Source organism: Thunnus maccoyii, chromosome 18, assembly GCF_910596095.1.
Source record: "Thunnus maccoyii chromosome 18, fThuMac1.1, whole genome shotgun sequence".
NCBI classification, from domain to species: Eukaryota; Metazoa; Chordata; class Actinopteri; order Scombriformes; family Scombridae; genus Thunnus; species Thunnus maccoyii.
This window is the reverse complement of record NC_056550.1, coordinates 21,353,151-21,371,211: the sequence shown is the minus strand read 5'-3', so window position 1 is coordinate 21,371,211 and position 18,061 is coordinate 21,353,151. Positions and strand designations below refer to the sequence as shown.

General features: G+C 40.4%; 1 protein-coding gene across 2 annotated transcripts in view; it reads right to left on the bottom strand.

Annotated features, from left to right (window-relative positions):
* stat5a (signal transducer and activator of transcription 5a) overlaps window positions 1-18,061 on the bottom strand; it is a 57,323-nt gene that overhangs the window by 35,795 nt on the left and 3,467 nt on the right. The window lies entirely within an intron of this gene.

The window sequence follows — 18,061 nt, the reverse complement described above, 5'->3', positions numbered from 1 at the left end:
CATGGCCGTGTCTCAGTGCTTTCCCCTGTCTTTCTGTGTGTTTTCCTTTTCCCCTGTGTCTCCTGTGGTATTTGTGTGGCACTCCACCTCTCACTCTCATGGCTCCTGGATCCCTGCTTTACCTGCACACCTGCTTTCAATCACCTCATCACCTCCCTCAGCCTACACACCTGTCATCCATTAGCCCATCTCCTCTCCAGTATATCAACCATGACTCCTAACCAGATTGTTGTTTCAGCTACTGTGGTAGAGACATGCCTCAGGCTCCTCTAGTTTAAGTGATTTGTCCTTTGTCTTTTCCCTTGTGCTCAGGATCACTCCTCATCTACCTACCTGCTCGCCTGCTAATCCTCGCGCCACTCTTGCCTGCCCACGCCATTCACAATCGCTCCCCAACCCCCAGCCATCACCAGCGTTCCTTTACAAATAAACCTTAACCTCACCCTTATCTCCCGTGTCTGTGTTCTGTGCTTGGGTTTGCTCTGTGACATTACGACTATATCCACCAGAAGCTCTTCCATCTGAATAACAAATTCTGGGATGACAACATGCAGGGAGCAAAAGGCTTTAGGCTCATTGGTGAGAAAGAAAAACCTTTTCTAAAATAATCACCCAACAAGAAGCTTAACCTAAATCCAGCATGAATTGTAAACAAAGAACATGCAACAGATCCAAAGGAATAAGTTCACTGGTCCATGTGTTAGCGGAGGGCATTTGGGGTAATTGTCATAATGCCCCATCCCCCTTCTCTCCTTAACCAAACACATGCAGTGGGAACTCTAATCTCCCAGCACAGACCTTTGGCAACATCATGTTTTAAACACCAACTGCTGTGTCATTTCCACATGCGTACAGCATGACTGGGTGTTTCTGTTGTCTCAAAAGCACGTGAAAACAAAGGTTAGACTATCTATAAATTTGCTGACATAATGCTCAATATTAAATATCAGTAAGTCAGTGTCATTCACTCTTAGTGTAATGGATAATCATGGCTATCCATAGCTAAATAAAGAGTCAACAGCCATGCTAGGGGCTCTGTGAGGCTGTACAGTAAATCCAAAGTTGGCAAAATGCTAATGGCTTCCTAACATACTCAACAGCAATAATAACATGCTGGAGTATAATCATGTTCATTATCTTAGTTTAGTGTACGAGCATTATAACATTTGCTTATTAGAAATAACCACAAAGTACAGCTGAGGCTGATGGGAATGTGATTATTTTTGATCACAAAAGAAATTAGGATTCATCCTCTGGGCATCATGGATATCTGTGCAAAATGCAACTGCAATCCATTCAATAGTTGTTGAGATATTCCACTACAAATCAAATATGTCATCCCGCTGATGGCACTAGAGGAAAATTGAGGGGATTCATCCTCTAAGAACCATGAATTCCTGCACAAAGTTTCATAGCAGTGTTTCCCCTAGGTTGACTGCTTTGGCCTGACTCAGCAGCCACACATTTCACTGTTCTCTATTTCTGAGCAGAAGTCAGGAGACTCTGTGGCCACATATTTCACCGTTCCCTATTTCTGTTAAGCATCTTCAGGTTAGGCTAACCCATTGTTAACTTTGGAGCTAACCCCCTTTACTTTTCCTGCACTTGGGGAAACAACAGACGTGACTTTTCTTGGTCTTGACAAGCTGCAGCATTTATTAACTGACACAATGTAGTCTGTACTGTACATTTACTGCCAAGCTGACAACTTACTGCTAACCTTTTCCTCTGCTCCGCTCACATTCACTGTCACTTTTCCACCACTCACTCTCACTCAACCACTCACTCACCCACTACACACATATTACGCACTGCCTTATTCCTTAAAAGGAGCTACACAATCAAGAGTTTCATAGGCAACGACACAAAGGTTGAGTCATATTTCGCAACAGTGCTGCACAGAGGCTCCCAAGCGCTTTCGATTTCCGAATGAATGGATTTTTGTCATTATTTTTGGCATTAAAAATATTTTTTTGCCTAGCGGGGGTTCTTGTTGGCCTGGCAGCCCACCAGGCTTGTATAATTATAGGGGCATAGCAATCCATCTAATAGTTGTTGAGATATATTTCAGTCTGGATGACAGCAGTGGACTGACACACCAATGGACTGTCAAGTTATCCTGTCTCTCTAGCATAACTAAAAAAAAGTCTGCAAATCTAAACTCATAATTATCTTTGAGAATGATGATGTTTTTTTTGGTGTATTAATTGTTGAATCTATACACAATCAACACAGGGAGACAAAACTCTTTCAACAAAATTCTTAACAATATCATTTATGCCAGGTCACAATTATGTACCTCTAATTAGATTGAAATTATTTTCCTAAGCTAGTGGAGCAGAGAGAAGCATCAGCATTGAAGCTATTGTTCAAAGTCAAGACCTGCCACAGGGCCCCCTGCCACCAGTCATTTTTCTAGGCCTGGACAAGCGGGGCCCCTTCAAGAGAAGACCAAGCCAAATTAGTACCTGACACAGACAAACACACAGACTCTTACATCAGTTCAGTTCAGCTCTCAGCAACCAAAGTAGCAAAGTAAATACTGAAAAAGAGAACTTCTGTTCCTTTCTCTTAAAACATCCAATATTCTCATATTCATACTGATAAATTGTAATGACTTTGCTTCAAAAGTTTGCAGGGAAAACCTTAAAGGCCATCTATATAAAGTTTCCTAACATTCATACAATAGGGCTCTGAGAGGTTTGCCTAAAACATTTTTATTTGACTAATATAATAGTTGTATGTTATAGTCTGTATTGTTTACAATGTACAATATGTGAAATGTATAGGAAATGAAACGATCCACTCCAAAGATCAAATGTCCATTGTACTAAGTTGTTTTATTTAGTATAGAGTTAAAAGTCTTTTTTTAAAACTTTTTCCAAACACAAATCTGAAAAATTGTATTTAAACAGTTGTCAAATGTGTTTTTAACTTCAAATAAGTCACATTACCCCTTATTAATCCCTTATTAACTTAAAAATAGGATAATATAAATAGGCAGAAAGAAAATCTAAAAAACAGCTGTATTGGTAATAAGTCTAAACCAACATAGAGACTTAAGACATGACTAATTTTGTGTACGAACATCTCTGCATTGCGTCATTGTTTTACACATCAACATCGTATTGCTTTTTATCAGTTAACCTTTATCCACACTGGTTAGAACTTGCTCATTCTGGTAAATCACTTAATCACTGAAAAACACTGGGGTCATGAGCAGAATCTGGCCTTCAAGTGAAGCACCTCTGTTACACGCTGCCATGACCAACTCACACCCGGTCTGTTGTTCATCTATCTGCCAGCTCATACGTTGTTTACAGAGTCTTGTCCAACAATGTAAGCAAGAGGATTAATATAATCTGATGATAACACATATTCCATTAATTTCATGGTAGAAAAAAATTGTTCTGTTTATCCTTTAAAATACTGATAGGACACATAAAACATTGCAGAATTCTATACTACTTGAATAAGTAGTCGTTGGAAACGCTGTTTTATAATGACAGGTAATGATAACAAAAGACTATGATATTTTAAGGATTAAATGACAGATTACAAAGTCCTACCCACCGGACCTCCCTGACAGTTCACCCTCTTCCTGTAGCACCAGCTTTGTTATCTTCCCAAACAGTGTGTTAAATGCCATCTGACAAGTGAACAAACACCATAGGGGCCCTCCACGTCTAACAGGGACCAGGGGGCTGGGGATGCCCCATACAGGACCCGTAAGAAGTGTGTGTGTTCGGGGGGATTGCAGGGACAGTCATTGATGAGTTGTGATGAGGGCCCAGATGAGGGTGTTGTTTACATATTCGTGTAGTAGGGCACATGAGGAGGCCCTCCTGTAAACCCCCCCCCCCGGGCTCACAGAATGCTGAGACTGGATTTTTAGAAGCTACTGTCTGATGGGATGACACAGAGGGGAAATGAAACTTTAAGGTAAATCTCAGAAAATGAAAAATGCTGTTTTATCATCGCTGGACCAGGCTTGAAAGTAAGCAGGCAGTCATGCCTTCATGGGTGGGACAGGGGATTTCCACAATAGATGATTACATACAGCATGCATGCACATTAGATGCACGTTTTTGATTTGAAGGCAGGGGAGGGGACATCATGGCAAACAATAATTCTCAAAACAGGAAAAAGCTATGCCTGCAGTCAGAAATCTCTGTTTCAAAACAAGATGCTTCTGAGGGATTTAAGCAAATGCATTGTGCCAAATACCAACTATTTGCTACCACAGCTGCTCAAAATGTTGCACCCTTTATCACACGGGTGACTGATGGGGTGTGTGAACAGTGACTCAGTAACAGTGATTCACTAATGCTAATGTAGTTAGATATTCATATTTTTAAAGTGTCCCATGGAAACATCACCCTACCACACAATGACATCTTTTTTCTGTGATTAATTGTTGCCTAATGTTTATATTAACATAAAACATCCGTCCCTATTTTGTCATCATGATATCACAATCTTTCTAACTCCCTATATTATCTACCCCTTACAGACACTATACTTCCTCTTCCTCTCTCTAAGCATCACTCCTTTGTGTCTTTCTTTCTTTCTTTGGTTCTTGCCCTCACCTGTTTACCTGGTAGGTTGTGTTCACATGATCACTCCTCTACCTCTCCTTTATCCTGTTTATTCCACACTTGTAAATTGTGTTAAGTATAAAATTCTCACAATGTACTAATGCCGATGGTGCAATATGTTGGCAGCTAGTAATTAGGACACGTATGTTTTGTATTAACAGAATATTATATAAGGGCATGAGATTATCCAAATAATAAGAAAAGTAAAATTGTATTTTTTTTAATTTTAATCTCCAAGTTTTCTATGCTGTTGCTTCATATATTTTCACTTTTTTCCACAGTTTTAAGTACTTCCATTATTTTTTTGTGCTTGTGTTGTTGAACAAGAGTGACCATTAACACCACATTCAAACATAAATTAGAATAGAAACACATAGCATAAATACATTTAAGTCAGTTTTAGCTTTTCCCTGGTTGTTTAGTTGATTTGTTAGTGCCTTGTTTATGTCGTACCAACTGTGAAGCCCCTTGAGGCAAACTTGTGATTTGTGATATTGGGCTATATAAGTAAAATTTGACTTGACTTGATCTTGTAAGCTTAATTCAATAGAGACATAATATGACTTTCTATTAATTTCCATCACATCAAGGTTGGAATTTGGAGGTTCTATTAGATCACTGTTGCTGTACTATTTTGTTTCAGTTGTTATTATTTTCACTTGGATACTTTTGCGTAGTCATTAGGATATGGCACCTTTTTAATGTTTATCTTTTTACAGCATCCCGATTTGCAACTTGTCCTGTCAGAGCAGCGGCTCTTCTTGGAGGGTTTTCAGTGGTAACTTAGCCCGAGCAGCCATGGCTACAGACCTCCCTTAAGCTTAGCTCAACAAGCTTCAAAGGAGCTGGCCAGTAGAGACAGAAGCTAAAGAAAGAGCCAAGGGCAGATTTCAGAGCAAGACTTTCCCTGCCCTGTGGGGGAGCTAATAAAAAACTGTAACACCGCTCAAACGTGCAACTGCAAATGTAAACTATGTACTCTGTCAGTGCTGTCTGTGAGGACATTAAACTCTATATTGATCTGCCAGCCAACAAAAAAAAAATATTTTCACCAAAACATTGTTTATCAGGAGGTCAGCTGATTGCCTGCTACAAGGTAGCTCTTTTCTAATCTCATTCACATAGTTTATCCTGCAGGCTATTTCTATGCTTTCTGCTCTATTGAAAACCTAAGTGTCGGAGAGCAAAACCAGACTGCTGTGAGTAACTTATAACCATTGCCCTGCAGATGTATGGTAAGAGGATCCTGCTGCATACCCGTAGCTGGTGTGGACTTTGCCATCCTGCTGTGTGAGGAGATGGGAGGAGACGAACATACACTGCGTGAGCTCACATCCATAAGGATAATGATTGGATTCAGGCAGTTGAATCAATGTTTTTCATCAGCTGTAAAAGGATGTGCTGCTAAATTAGTTTACTAGAGACAATCACTTGGCATTTACATGTGATTGCATTAGTTAGCCTAACGTTAACAAAGTTAACCTGAGAGATTCTATTCAAAGCTTCACCTAATTCATTTGTGTTCGAATGTCCTGACTCTAACAATTACCTCCAGGGCTCATCCATTTCATTTTCTAGTCATGCAGACTCAATCTTTGCGTGTCTCTGCACTAACACAGAGAAGCACATCATGCTGTAAGAATCAAGAAGAGGACGTGTACGCATGTATGAACAGTCTGTGAATGTGGTTATGTGTGTGGCAGGGGGAGGGTGGGTGGTAGGGCAAATATGGGTTATTTGTAGTTTCAACATCTTCAAACTGGTCTAACAACATCAGTGACATAGAGCATCTGAATGACAGAGCACTTAAGTCACAATCTGATTTTAGTTCCGCTCTTTTTGCTTTATATTTAGTCTTTCTTTGTTGCTTGTCTAAGTTTAACTCTCTGCTTTAACTTTGGTATTCTTCTCTTTTCGTTCCCCTTTCATCCTCTCCCCTTTCCTCCATCGGCTCCCCTGTAAACACCAATGCAGGCAGCTTATGAGAGCTCTGCCCTTTGATCTTCCCAGCTTGTCATGTGTCAGAGGTCAGATAGCTGCAGTTTCTCACACACAGTATCTAACCCAGTCACCAGAGCTCGAGACCCATCCCCCCCCCCCCCAAGCTGTTGCTCCGCTTACCATGTCTCCCCACCCTGCATGGCAAGCTGACTGCTTTCAGTAAAGGTCAACCCCACCTTTACGCCGAAGAGGTCTTTGCCCACAGCGACAGGCAGGACTGATTTCAAGCATTAACAGGGCCCAGAGGTGAGTGCTTAGGTACAACCAATGCTTAAAAGCATAACAGGTAGAGCAGGTCGGTAAATTGCAACAATTTCTCACTTAATTTGGTAACAGCAACAAAGTTCAATCATTTTTGACAGAATAAAATAATCTTTTTTTATTGTAACAGTTTATTGTGATATATTTCATTGGTCTGTCTGAGTATTGTAGTAAGTTCTGTTACTTTAAGAGCTAAAATGAGACCACCTATGTATCTGGTGTCCCACAAATAAAATTTTCTTCACAGGTATTTCATAAAATCCCAATATTTTGGTATAAACCTTGACACAGACAACCAGCTACAAGACATATTATGACCAGAATGATTGACAGTTGATTCAAAGTGAGAAAAACAAGGTCTGATGAACTTGAATCCAATACTTTCATTGGACTAAGTTTCTATCTTAGTTTACTGACTGTTTCCAAGAAACATCCCTCAAGCAGTCACTTCCTCTGTGATCAAAACATCACACTCAAGGCAGCTTGTTACTACTACACGATTGAATTTTCATTCACTTCTTAGAAGGCATCTGGACAGCAACGTGGTTACTTCAATGAACTTTACTGAGTTAACGTTTCAGAGAACTGTTTCGTTCTGGACACACAAAGCATGCGTTAAGTTGTCTTTATCTTTAGTTAAAGCCTCTACTCAGCCATTGGAAGCAAAGCCTCAGGGTAGCCAATGATTGAGCTGGGATAGAGCACTTCGCCTAACCAGTGGAAGAGCAAAATGTGGACACTAACGTTTACAAACCATCACAAACAGTGCTTGAGGTTTGGCATGGTTGTGTATGAGGACTTAAGGCTTAAAGCCGTGACACTTGTGCAACAAGAGTAGGAAAACCAATAGGCGTTTTCAGACTTTTTCATAGTTCTAAGAACAGTTGTTATCATGTCCGCACCGCAGGAACTGGGTATGATTGTAGTTTTTAGAACGACAAAACACAGACAAATGGTTGACCAGCTGTAGATGACACGGAAGGTGTCAGAGCAGCTGGGCTCTCACCTCAGTCCCCTGCACCCTCCTCACCAGCAGCAGCAGCAGAGCTGCCCCAGGGAGAGGCCCGGTGACAGGTCCATCGCCAGCGTGAGCCATCCCGCGCCTGCTCAGCCGTTCCCAGGCAGGGGTGCTGGGCCTGTTTGTGCTGCTGCTTCCGGCCAGGGACAAATGCAGTCAAGTGAGCTGCTGTTTGCAAAACAGTGGTCAAGCCAGCCGCCTTTTAAATTTAGTTGCACTGCTACTGCAGTAATTACAGTAGCCTTCAGGTGCTCATTCGGTTTTGCCTTTATCGTAGTAGAAGCTGAACTGAATTTAAAAGGCGGCTGACTTGACCACGGTTTTGCAAAAGTGGTTCACTTGACCACAGTTGGAGACTGCACCAGCAACCTTTTTAACATTACCTCAATAAAGTTAATAAATAACTGTTACATGGCCTCCGAGAGAGTTTTTTCCCAGCACTACACACTCTCACACAAAGGTTGGTTCAGGTATTAGCACTACTAGCCATGAGAGGCTCCCCATCTGGGTTGGAGGGGAAGTTCCCCTTTCCTTCCCAGGTCAGGCGAATAAGAGGAAGGCAGTGCCCGAGGCCTGCTCTTCCTTGGCCTCCACTTCATGAGCAGGCCCCCACACTCCACTTCAGCAGCTAATAGGTTATTCATGTTCCACTGGTAACCCCTGTTATCACTGTTAGCACTGCTAGCACTGCTAGCTGCTGCCATTCCAGCCACCTCCATGTTTACATGTGATGTCAGAGATGAGAGCTGTGTGGAGGCTACGTTACTTTTAGCGTTCTTAATGGCGGTGCAAATGCAAACAGAAAAAAGCCCTTGAAAGTATGTAGTTCTCAGGGGAGCTTCCCAGAGGGCAGTTCTTCTCAGTACGTCCCCAGAACTGTTTGGTCTGAAAACACCTATTGTTACTAAATGACAATGACACACTAAACTGAACTACGGTGGCCTAGCTTACATCAACAGGTTAAGGAGGAAACTAATCCGACCCATTAGGCTACTAAAGGCCATCAAAGAATCTGCCTCCACATCCCCATGATTGAAAATGTCTGTGTCAACCAACAACATCATGGCCAGAGACAATTGTCACCACAGTTGCCACACAGCAGAACACTCATAGCTCCCTGCGGTTGTTCCTGAAACAGCAGAGCAATTCATTCTTGATGGTAGAAACTTTTGCATATTCAACAGACATGCTGCCATGATGAAAGTCAGATTGAAGTCATTCTTGTAATGCATGATTAGTAGGCAGATGTGAACCAGCTATTGCCTTGGTCAATCCGTCAGTTTTTTGGGGATCTTGCCTAAGTCGAAAGTGCAATATGCCTGGTAAATTTGGGACTGCGCCCATCAGAAAACAGAAGCACAAGTTTTTAGGAGTAATTTCGAGTGTTTTGTGGACTTCAAGATATGGTCAATTTGGGCTTCTCTGTAAGACTATGAGGCCAGATTTCATACACCAACATCAGAGTTTACACAGTTGGTAAGGTTGAGAACATATGAATTAATGACTTTCATACAGTAAATATATATTAGAGCCCAACCAATATATATTGGTTGGCCAATATTATTGGCTGATATTGGCCTATCCCAGATATATCGGTATATATTGGTATTAGTGTATATGTTGTCTGATATGCACCAATATTGTTTTTATTTTTCAAAGTTATATAGCATTTTATATATATTTGTTCCTTTTTCTTAATTCAAGTTGGTTGACCACCAGAATAACTAAAACAGATGTATTCCCTACAAGATGAACTTATAGCCTACATAATTCAATGTACCAATGTGTTTTAACTAAGTCATAGCTGTAGTGTCCTTTTCATAGGTTCAGTTTAGATAATAATTATTGTGAGACACAGAGCATGGGAAACAGTGTCCTCAAAGAACTGATCACTCCAAATGCAAATGTCGTAATGTGGTTGGAGCTGGGTGTGGTGGATTTACTCATGACGGGTGGACAGGAAAATGAGACAGAGCTCTCATCTCTACCACATTAAACAAGGAAAACAAAGGCATCAACCTTATGGTGCTGTATGCATGGTAGCATCTGAGTGATTACGGTAGTGGCACAGGGATAATCTGGATAAGCTGAGCATGGACACTGAAGTAACACAGAGTGCCACAGCCACCCCCTTACCCTCATTCCCCTGCTTTCCCTGCATGAGATGATTTCCTAAATCAATGTGTATTCATGTGAAATCTATGCACAGCAGCTTGAGGTCAAGTAATGTGTCATGACAATGCTCCTGCTGGCCTCTTCACACAAAATCTAATTCCATATTAGGTTTCATGAAAAGCCTTTGGGTCTTTTTATCGCGTCCCTCCCAAATGCATGTGTCACCAATAATCAGCATAAAACAAATGGTGTGGATTCTGGCTGGCTTAAATCACCAGTAAGGCCAGTAGAAGCAATGTGTACAGAGCAGATCATTGCCTGTTACTATGAGCAAAATAATTTATTCAGTCTTGATTACTGTACTTTATCATCACCCAATCTGTGAATGCAGATAATATAATATCCAACAAGCAGAAGAATAGAATAGGACAAGCACAATTCAACCATCTGCAGCCAGGAGATGGGAAATTACATTTAAAGAAAAAACTATTCAGTGAAATAAAGATAAACTGTATTGCAAATGAAGCATTTTCATTTTCTCCTTACAGTCACATATGCCTTGAGGCCATTTCTGTAGTAGTATTTATCTAAATAGGTAAACTCTCTTGCTAGCGTTGCCATTTGCATTTATAAGAGGTCATTTCATTGGCATTTTAGTTTGCATCCCAACAAATGTAAATATTGAGGAGAACAATAGAAACCCTCCAGCGCTGTGTGATCTATTTCTAATACATCATTCTGTAGAAATGCTGCCTCATGCCTTGCTGTCTGCAAGACAAAGGGCATGGATAGCAGATCGTGTGAGAATGCAAAATGTGTTAAATGAGGTTTGATGATAATGGAACATACTGTTAACCATGGTGATGCTGCACAATGTATTTACACAATATGCACACAATGTCTTGTCCACCCCCCTCTCTCAGCGTATATTTAACAGCGCATGTGATTGACTCACATGGCCAAATGCCTCAAAGGGGTGGTAGCAGGCGACAATGAACACAGCAACAGATGGGATCTAATAGTCAAAGATCCTGGGCAGATTGGAATCCCGGAGGCTTCTTTAAATGTAAAGGTGGAGATTAAACCCATGTAAGTAAACATTACACAAGCCTGAAATATGCAGTTACACTGATATTATGACTGAGACATCTTTATGAATAGTTACACTTTTACCTCATCATAGACCCCCCCTTTGACCAAACAGTAGTAAGCTTCATTGTAGAGACTGAAACCACACACTAAACAAACACGTGCACACATTTGCACTCAGATACATGATGGACAAGTTCCTTATTACAAAAAGAGGAATCTTTATCTTTGTTTCATTAACATATAGCACCAGCAAACCACATATCATCTAAAATACAAAGAGGAAGTATTCTTTAAACAAAAAAAAAAGAGTAGTTGTTTTGTTGTGGGAGTGCCAGGATGGCTGGAGATGTCGTGCAGAGCTCATTTGAGAGCCTTGTTAGGCAGACGCTGCCGCGGACACAGATGAGCTCACAGGATCAATACGGGATAACAGCTCCACAAATCCAAACTCTGACTTTGCATTATATTGCTCCTGTGCCTCTACAAGCAATGGAGAGACTTAGAGATCACATACTACCCTTTAGTGTTGGTTTATACAAGATCAATATATGATATGATCTTTTAAAATGTCAATTTGTGCAAAATAGAGCACTTATACAATAGCAATACAGGGAGAAAGGTAAGTATTTGTGTTTGATCGTACAGTCTTATTTTCTTCTCTAAGCCATCATATTTTAATCCAACGTACAACCAATTATGAATGAGACATAAGAATCAATCACTGAGAAATCTTTTTTTCCCCTGGTATGTCATCATAATCATTTTTTTAAATCAGATGTTCCTTACAATAATCTTACACAGATGTTAGCTCTTTCCCCAGACATAACAGAGCATCCATGACCTAAATTTATCTGAACAAAACACATGAATACATGTCACACACACACACTTTTCATCTCCAAAAGGGAAGCGAGTCCCCTCAATGTGAAAGTGTAAACAGATTTATGTCCCCAGAACATGAGTAATACACACACACCCCCCCACACACACACATCGTTACAAGGATCATGAATAATGACAGCACAAACAACTGAGCTAAACTGTTTATGTTTTTCCTCCCTTGTGCAAACACTGGCTGTTTGTGCCAGCGTAGATAGATTTGGTGACACTATTTCATGCTAATAATGAAATAATGTCAACAATAATGCTGTTTTTGAAATGCTAAAAAAACAGCATGTTTTCTGTTTTTAGCATTTCAACACATTTTCATCCTCTACAGTATGTCTTCCTATGAACACAGGTATTTATTTGTCTGTGAGGCATCTGTTGGTTTTCCAATCCGTCTCATTTGCTGTAAACCTGCAATAAGCTTCAACATAGTAGCAGCTACTGTTCCTCACATCTTGCTCAATTAAAACAAAAAAGTGTCTCTATAGAGACCCTACAGCAGCAAAAACTGATTTAAGCTATGATGCTGCTGTGCAAAAAGCAGCAGAACTGGTATTCCTAAAGAAATCCATTGCTGAACATATATCTGCATTCAGTGCCTAAAGTGTCTTTCTTACATTAAAATAACAATAAAGGACATTGGGACATTTATTATACTTAGTTTGTGTGTTTGTGACCCTATATAAGCCTGGCCATTTGTCTGAAATTGTCCTGGTGAAACAGTAAGGTTGCATTTGAGTCTGTTAGAGCCTGACCAATACATTTTCACAGTTAATATTATCAGCAAATATGATCTTATTATGCATATATCAGTATCGGCATATATGCCAATCGATAAGCAACAGCAGAACAGGAACACCAAAGATATGTTATATATGTCTCCACTGCATGAGAAATGTTTGTTTATGTTATGTGTTTATGTTAAAAAGCAAAATCAGTTGATATATCTGTATCAGATTTTTTTTACAACTCTCAAATATCAATATCATATCCACCTCAGAAATCTGTCTGTAATTGTCAGCCTCCGGAGGAAATATCATATAACATTGTTGTATTTATCATGTACTTGATCTCAGATGGTGATGAGTCACTGGTGAATACAGTATGTCACTTCAACTTCACTTCAAATGAAAAAGCCATTGCATTGTATAAAAATAATGGTAGCCAGGACTCCATTGTTCTTGTAAGCAGCCTGTGTGCTATTAATCACGGGACATTCCAGAGACATATAGGTCATTTAGTTATATTTACCACTAACCTGGAATGGTTTACCAGTTGTCCATAATGTGTTGAAGCTAAACACTACAGCTCATACTGTAATCATGAACTGAGTGTAGCACTGGTATTGACTAATTTGTTGATCATTCTAGGGGATTGTCTTGCTGATGAAACTATAAATACAGCATGTGACATTATCCATTAGTGAGGAAAGCATCATAAATTTTGGGCTCTATGAGGTTAGACTATCCTCTTTGGGAGGGTGGGGCACAGCCTGACCTTCAGCTGCTCCAAAGGACACACCTTTGTGAGCCATGTCATTCAAAGGATCTGCCTTCTGGATTGGGACCTATTTCAGTCATGCACATATATATATATATAAAGAATATGGATGTAGTCACCGAGATGTCACCCATTGGTTTGTGGACTGCCATTTTAAAGCCTCGAGTCTGACAGTTTGACCGTCTCCATCTTGGATTTGACCATCACCATCTTTGATTTCTGGAGCCAGAAGTAACTATATTTGGACAAGGGGTGGACCTGACCATAGCGCTAGCTGCTAGCTTGGTTAGCACAGTGCATTTACAGTCTATGGTTAACTCTGATAATGCTAATTCTTATTTTTTCTAGTGAAAAACAGGCTTAAAACCAATAAAACAAAATGTGTTTACCGGAAAAACTGACCATCTGACTCCTTAGAGGGTCTTTTAGTACAACCAAACACTGAACAAGACTATTTTAGCTGACCAAAATGTTACAATTAACTTTCAAGAACTGAAATAAGAAAAACAGTGAAATAGCGACAGCAACGCCTATACTCTGTGAATCTGGGGTTACGCCATGGTTGTGTTACGTTATCAACGTTGTTGCCGTGGTAGTGACTTGTCAATCACAAGGTAGCCGCGCCCTAAGGCATATCCTGCTTTATCATCTATTCTACTCTAAATGGGACCATAATTTACAAAATGAACATCATGCTGTATTGAGGAAGACTTGAAACTAGCGATTGAGACCATAAACTCATTAGGAAAGTGTTTTCTGAGGTAATAAATCAAGTAAGAAGTAAGGTCATTCTCTCATGGACTTCTATACGTTTGGACTTCTTTTTGGAACCAGTGGAGTCGCCCCCTGCTGGCCATTAGAGAGAACGCAAGTTTAAGGCACTTTGGCATTGGCTTCACTTCTCAGACCTGGAGCTACCCACTTGGTGATGCCACACCATCAGTGTCAAGAGGCACCATTAGTAAGTTTTCCTCCTCTGATCACCTGACTGTCATTGTGTCATCACTTGCGTGCACACCTGCTCCTCATTAGCTATTCTGGTTTTCCACTGCCTGCCTGTCGATTATCTGAGCTGTTGCCTGATTCGACCGTCTGTCTGTTGCCTACTTTAAGCCTGAACACTGACCTAGTAAACTGCTTTAACCCTACCTGCTGAGTCTTGGAGTCTGCATTTGGGGCCTATTTCCTGTTGCAAGTTATCTACAGTAAGTTATAAAAAAACAAGCGAGCTGAGTTGTGGCTCGCAAAGGGAGCACAGTGTTCACACAGCACGTCACAGCACAAACTGAGGTAAAAGATTTTGACAAAAAATTCAAAGAAATTGCATACAAAATTATGTTAGTTATGTTAGTGATAACTGGCATTTTTCTAGGTTTATTTCCTGTCTGCTGTCTGCTTCTTCTACACTTGTGGCAGCAGATGCGGTTACCTCAGCCTCAGGTTACATTAGGTACCAGGATGGACACCAACGGAAAAGTTAATAATACAATAAAAATGGACTAAGAAAACAGTTTCACCAAGTGGGGTATCCACATCTCCCTGCTGTTGCTTCTTCTTTATCTGGGTCATCAGGACACAAATTTGCAGCCAGTTCATGTCGGGTCAACCTGAATACACAGCCTTTTTTTTTTTTTTTTTTACAAAAATCTGGGAGTCCTGCCCTACCTGTGCACCAGGCACACTAGTAATGCCAATAGGGCAAAACACAAAAAGGCACTGACCATTATTTGTTGGTGATTGCATCTTGACTGTAAGTTTTATAATTTATTCACAATTTCAACATGTACTGAAGTGGCTTTTTCTTTATCTTCCTGGATTTCTTTTCTGTTTGCTTCTTTTACACCTGTGGTGGCGGATGTAGTTACATCAGCCTCAGATTACATTGCATATCAAGACTAGCAGCCTAATTAAAGCGAGGGACAAGTCTTGGACGACCAAATGAAGCTGAGGAGAGCAGCATATGGCAACACTTTATTGCCTCAGAGTGAGGCAAGTTGTTACTTTTAAGTTCAAATTAAATGAAATTACACAATCGCACAAAATCTGAAAGGCGGACCATCGAGCTGATGAAGTTGAAGTTACAACACTGATCACCTACAAAGCTGTTAAGAATAATTAGTCTCTGGTGCATTTCTACCACAGTATTACTAACAGACAGTACGCAGGCTGTTCAAGCACACTTTCACGCTGCAGTAAGGATCTGCCACACCAATGAAACATCTGACATTTATCAATAAAATCCAGTTAAATCATGGCAATCTATAAGACAATTTATAACCTCACTGCAAACTTCTGTACATATGGGAATGTATGTATGAGTTTGCAGTGGTGTTATGCCGAGTAAGGTTAGCACACAGTATCACACTCCTTACTCCATTTCAAGAGCTTATATTAGTTCAGAGGGAGCATTCAAGGACAAGAGAATAATGACGTTTATCTCTTCACTAAGTCTGGGACTTTTTTTTCTTAATTGCTGCCAAATGTATGTATGCTTCAAATTTGGTTACTATCAGCATTAATATAGACTAACTAACTGAAACATATTGTCAGATAACAGTGTGCTAAATACGGTACAACTTCCTGGTCACTTCATACTGTGTGATAAACTACACGGCCAGAAGAAGTAGGCCAGCAGGTCAGGCTATATAAGGTCACGACCCACAGCGTGAATAGTGTGGGTGTGAAATGAAAACATTAACTGTTAACACTCTGCAAACAGAGTAAAAGCTTTGGTGCCAGGACAGGAATCACTGTATCTGACTTGATAATATGAAAAGGATTTGTGAATAATCCTGTGTTCTACCCCACTTGTCAGAATGAATTTAAAAGCTGTTTTTTCAATTTACTATCTTACACAGTTTTATCTATCAGTTCTGTTAACTTGCACTTAAGTATACTGACGCCTTCTTTGTCAATCATACTTAAGAGCAGTTGCAATGATACAACATTTGACAGTTGCACTACTTGTCACTAACAATATGTCCCACACATTTTCTGTATTTAACAAACAGAGTGCCTCTCTTTCTTTTTCAGATTCAAGACTTCACATGATACAATTTCCTTTAGGGCCTAGATGAAGCCATTCGTTCACATAATTCACGCATGAGAGATCAAGCATGACTCAGGGCCCAAGGCATTAATAAAACACAAAAAAGGTTGCACACTGTAACTTTCCAACACGAAAATGACCCAAAAAAAAGTCAGAGATCAATAACTCACCAAATGACAAATCCAAGATTCTACAGCACGTCATCCTTTTATTATTAAACTCTTATTTAACAGTTGAACTCAGACACACATGCATCAACAGCCAAAGGGAGATTTGTATTTGTACAACGTTCATATTCCAGAGCTACAGTACTGGTCACTGAGCTACTCTTGGGGTATTTCTGGGGTTAAGATCCCAGCTGAAAGAGCACAGTGATGCTAGTTTTGGAGAGGGGTGGAAAACAACTCCTCTTTTCTAACTCAGATTCCCCAAACTGCTCTGGGGATTCTAAAAAAAGACAACTTGCCCGTCGCTCACAAGCAGGCTTTTGCTAAAATCCAAGCTACCGACCCTCAGCTGGGCGTGTGTGTTCCTACTGAAGCGTAACAACTTCAATCAAGGACAAGAGATAATGTTGGAGACTTGCAACATAAATTGCTATAATCTTAAGTGAGCTTTTAAATGCAGTTTTTGAATAAAACAAGATAGTGATACTCAGATTAGTCACATCAATGAACCTTATTCAACATTTTAAATCAAGTAAGCTTCTGATGAATGCAAAGTCGCATTAGTTCAAGTTCAAGTCAAGCCTGGTGCTGTGGTGCCACAGTAGAAAGTTGCAACAGGATTTTGCTCCTGTCTGTTTAGTCTTGCAGAGGTATTGTGTAAACATGAGAAAATGATTAATCCAGACCATGTATATCCATTCTGGGCTGACCTCTGTCCAATGTCTCCTTACACAATTTAAAATCACAGCGACAAAATAGGAAGCGCCCTTAACAACACTTATGGGAATTGAAGCGCATACTTTCGTCTCCTGATTTGTGACTTCCTTCATATGGCTCAGTGAAAACTCGCCTTTGAGCGCTCTTGCTATTATTGTTGTGTCACTGAGATAATAACCCAAGGCCTTATCATGCTTCTCAGTGTCTAGAAGGGTTGACTGTCATCCTCCTCCCACTTATTCACTGAACTGACTGCAGACGGGAAGAGAAGAGGAATTCAATTAAACAGAAAGAGAAGTAGAGAAAAAAAACGGATGACAGGAAAGACACTGACGCGGGGGGGAGAGAGAAATTTCATAAAACTGCTGATAAAACCATGCAGAAGTAACTAGCTGATGGCAATCAAATTTGAGTCTTGTGTGGAGCAGGCAGTGATCATGGGTCAGGAGTGCATTCTGTAGATGCCAACAATCAGCAATGCTATTCGACAGATGGATCAGAGCACTCCTGGCCTAGACCAGGCTAAAAGCTCATGGTCACGTGACCAGTGGATTAGCGTTAGCCCAACTGAAAGGGGGAGGAGGTTAGGGTGCATGTCACCACATGCTTCCTGATCACTTCCCTTTGAATGTTTCCCTTTTTCTTTCATTTTGAA